The sequence below is a fragment of the Triticum aestivum genome, unplaced genomic scaffold (genome assembly GCF_018294505.1).
Source record: "Triticum aestivum cultivar Chinese Spring unplaced genomic scaffold, IWGSC CS RefSeq v2.1 scaffold2961, whole genome shotgun sequence".
NCBI classification, from domain to species: Eukaryota; Viridiplantae; Streptophyta; class Magnoliopsida; order Poales; family Poaceae; genus Triticum; species Triticum aestivum.
Genome location: NW_025229027.1, coordinates 12,558 through 16,862, shown reverse-complemented (window position 1 = coordinate 16,862; position 4,305 = coordinate 12,558). Strand labels below are relative to the sequence as shown.

Genomic DNA, 4,305 nt, shown 5'->3' with positions numbered 1-4,305 from the left:
TGTCCGTTGGGGAGGCGCAAGGATGCTGAGATGATCAAGACCGCCCAACAACGTCTGCTGCAAGTGTACGCGATGGTTAGGGAGTCATGACTACGGTTCTGGCTGTGGTCCCTTTTGGTTGCTTGACGAGCCTGCACGCTCTGTACGGGCTTAGCCTTGTAATCCGCCTCTGGCTCGTTTAGTTTCGTCCGAACTGCGTGGGTTTTGGGCCGGAGTGGCTTTTGGTGATGTATTAAGACTTGATGTGGGTTACGCTGCCGTTGGGGCTTTACTAATTTAAAGCCAGACGCATCTGGCGTCTTCGTTCTAAAAAAAAGAGTATGTCCGCTAACAATGTCATGTGTCCACCTATATATAGGTTTGTCCGCAGCCTCTTCTATTTTGGCAAGAAGGTAAAATTCTGAAATCAATTTGAAAAATCAGAACAGAAGTATCTCTGCGCTTAGAAAACCCTAAAAAAATGTGCTTACAAGAAATGCTTGCGGTGGCCTATGTTTAAATTGCGCTTAAATAAATGCTTTTGCATAACTCATTCTTGTAGCAACTTCATCAATGCCAAACAACCGGAAAACAGCAATTCATACACATTTATATTAGTTGGACTGTTGACTGTTTTATAATTTTCTAGGTAACAGCAGACATTACTGGGAAAACAGAATCATCTTGGCACCGTTCAATGGTATTGAGAGAATAAAGAACTTAAGAAGGGAAACATTTCAACTTCTAGTGAGTTTTCTATGAATTTCAAAGGTAACTATGGTTTATAACCAAGCATCATGAGTACAGACTGCAAGAAGAAAAAGGTATCACCAGTTCTTATGCTTTAACCGACTACGAAATAACCCAGTACGGCAGTACATTAACGTGAATCACATATGGCTATGTACACAAATAATGGAACTGCATACACCCTGGTGATATTGAGCGGCAATAACACTAACATGCTGCCCACAACCAGTAGCTTGAATGTGTATACATTGGTGGAATAACTATAGCCATCACAGGTATTACAATACATGGAACAAACAGGATAACCTCAGATGGCCGAAGGTCATCAAAGAAACTACACAACAGAGTAGACAGTTAAGTTCAAGGAAGCAAATATTCCTGACAGAAGGACAAATAAACAATCGAAAGATCTTGCCTCCAGTACAGGATGCTCAGTGCACCAGCAATAACAAGGGGTGCAAGGGACTTTGTTCCTGCCCTATCATCAACCCTTTCAATGATGAAAATGGCCACGATAGACGTGAAAGCAATCGTCATCTAGACAAACAAGCCTATATGTCAGCGCTTGAAATATTTAAAATCAAGAAAGAAGGAGCAACTCCTAGGGTCTGGGGACTATACACTGTGTACATGTCATGACACCAAGCCAGGGAATATATACATAGTTGGCGAGATGATGATGTAAATATCATGATGCTGAGATCTAGGAAAGACTCACAGGCGATCTTTCCCAAACCAACACCGACAGCAGTGACACCAGGAAAGAAGAGTGTCCAACTCCCGAGCTCCCCCTGTCAGCTGCCAGCAGGATCAACATGAGTGCGCTTCAAACCGCAATTTGAGTCAGAATAGGAACAAAAATTGGTAAGAACATCTACTCTGCACCATCCACCATAGCCCGAAGTAGTTTTTGACTTTTTGTAGTGGCACAGGATGAGCCAGGCGAGAGACAGACAAATAGGAAGGGGATGTTTGAGAGCACGTTCAACGTTTTAGGGATCCCTGAGAAGGTAATTGAGCCAAAACCTACAGTTCACTCGCTCCCCAGTTTCTCTCTTTCTATAGGAGCGCACGCAATACATGTACAAAGCTGCTGGCTTCCGATGAGTTGCAGACCTACCCCTCAATCGCTCACCGAAACACACTGCAAACACGAGGACACTGGAGACTCGCCAACTTATTGCTACAGGTGCCTATCGGACCAGTTAATTCTAGATCTCACGTTTTACAAAGAAGGGTTTGCCCCCGATTTATATTATAAAGCATCCATCACCGTTTACAACCGAGAGCCGATACAAACACACACCACCACTACACACCACGCACTCTAGGCAAAAACACACACCCAGGGCGAGATACAAGGAAGCCGGGCACCGACACACCACTCCAACGAACTACAAAGCACACTAAAGATGAGCAAAGAGGCATCACCTTGAGCCGACGGAGATCACCATGAGCAACCACCAAGGAGAGGTGAGACGACCGACGGCGGAGCAAGGACTCCAAAACGGTGCCTCCAACAAGGGCACAACCATAGCCGCGACCGTCCGATCCCGCAGATCAAGCTTTCGCCCGGAGTAACCCGAAGGGGAAGTGAGCACCACGACGGAGCCTGCAGGGAGGAAACGACGTCCGCGGACGCTGCCACCATCGGCCAGTACGAGAACTAGGCAAGTGATGAACCCCGGTGCACCAACCCTTCGGCACAACCCCGCTCCGCCAACCACCCCCATCCATGCCGCCTGCGCGGCCATGTCTGCCCGCCCGCAGAGTTGCGCAATCTGCCCAAGATCAACGGATCTCCCACTGCCAGGGCCGCTGCCTAGCATCCAGACCGTCCCGGCACCCTCAAAGGAGAGGCTTTTGAAGGAGCCAACTTCCATCACCACCGAACCGGCAACGGCTGTCCCGCCTCAGACATCACCGGGACAACAACCACGAAGCATCTGGCCGGGGAAAGGGGAAGGCGAGGTGCGACAACAACCTCCCCCCTCCCCCCCGAAGCACCTGTTTCGCCCCATCCCTGCTACTGTCACAGCCCAACGCGAGGCCACCGATAGCCGCTCATCCGACGAAGGGGGGAGAAGAGCCAGCACTACCGCCACCGCGAAGGAGGGGTCCAGGAATAGCCCGCCCGCGCCGCACGCCGCCGTCCACAGCCGAGAAGGGCGCCCAACTGCACCACGGAGCCCGGACGCGCCACCACCACCTAGCGCCACACCACAAGCACTGCCACCCCTATGCACGGCGGTGCCAGCCGCCCCGCGGCCCTGCTGTAGCCAGCCCCCGCCGCCGGAGCCCGATCCGGCCGGATGTGACCGGAGCCCACCAGCGCGCACCACCTGACGGGCCGGCTGCCGCCGAAGGCGCAACCAGTCACCACGCTGCCTGCCATGCCGACGGCATGGAGGCGCACCAAGCCGCATCTGCCCGTCGTCGCTGAGATGCTCGGCGCCCGCATCCCGCCCTCGTCCGGAGGCAACGGCCCGCGCTCGCACCGCCGCGTGAGACGACACGAGAAGCCCCGCCGCCGACCGGGCTTCGCCTGGGTGCGCCCCCTAGCGGCAGCGAGGGAGGTGGAAGGAGGGGAGGGGGCGGCGGCGGCGGGGAATTAGGGTTGCCTCCCATTCGCCGCGCAGGGGGACCCGAGAGGGAGGGTGGTTCGATCTCACTTTTTACAAGGGGCAGAGTATGTAGAGTGTCTCGAAACAGGCTTTTACCCCCCTTTATAAATAAAGGCACGAACCGAACTAGGTACGCAACCGGACGACACATGGTGGTGAGGTGACCCTCATTCAAAGCAGATCCTACGCTACCCGGATCGCGAAGCGGACAAGCAACTACGCTACCCAAGGAGAACACAGGGAGAATGGAGCACAATCACGCAACATCCTAGGACACCTAAGCTCCTAGACAATGCCCCCAAGAGAGAGAACAACGCAGAGCGTCGTCGCTACCTATGCCCACCGTGCAAGGGTCTTCACCCGGAACTACGACGCGGCGAGGAGATCCACAGCGACGTCTTCAAGAAGAGAATGGCGCCCGCAAGTGTCGCCGTCCCCGGTGCAAAGCGCGAGCTTTTCGCTCGGCACCCCATCCTAAGTCACCAAGGCCCTATGGCAAACGCTGCCTGCCCAGACCCTAGATACAGATCTGGGCGACGTCCAGTAGAGGACGCGCCTGAGCCACCAACTGCTACCCCTCTCATTGCCCGCACGACAAATAAGCGCGCCACCACTGCTGACATGGCGCCCGCCGGAGAGCCACCTATGCGAACCACCATCCTGGGCCGCCGCTCCGGCATCCAAGTCCAATACCTTGCCCACCGCCCACCACAGAGTACTAGCCACGGTAGGAAGAGCGAAAGTCCACATCTTTCACTCCTAACCCGACATGAGCCACGAAGGCTGGGCCTACGCCACCACTGCAAGGGCCCCATCCCTGTGTCCCCAGCCAATCCTAGTGGACTAGGGGAGACACACCTCTGTGATTCCCGATGACCATCGCCAAGTACTCAGACAACGCTGTGTCCATGGCCCTCGACTCCGTGTTGCCCGACAGTATCGTGAAGTCCCG

At 54.1% G+C, this 4,305-nt stretch overlaps 1 pseudogene; it reads right to left on the bottom strand.

The window, feature by feature from the left end:
- Positions 1-253: 253 nt before the first annotated feature.
- On the bottom strand, positions 254-3,124 carry LOC123174772 (uncharacterized; annotated as a pseudogene).
- Positions 3,125-4,305: the final 1,181 nt, after the last annotated feature.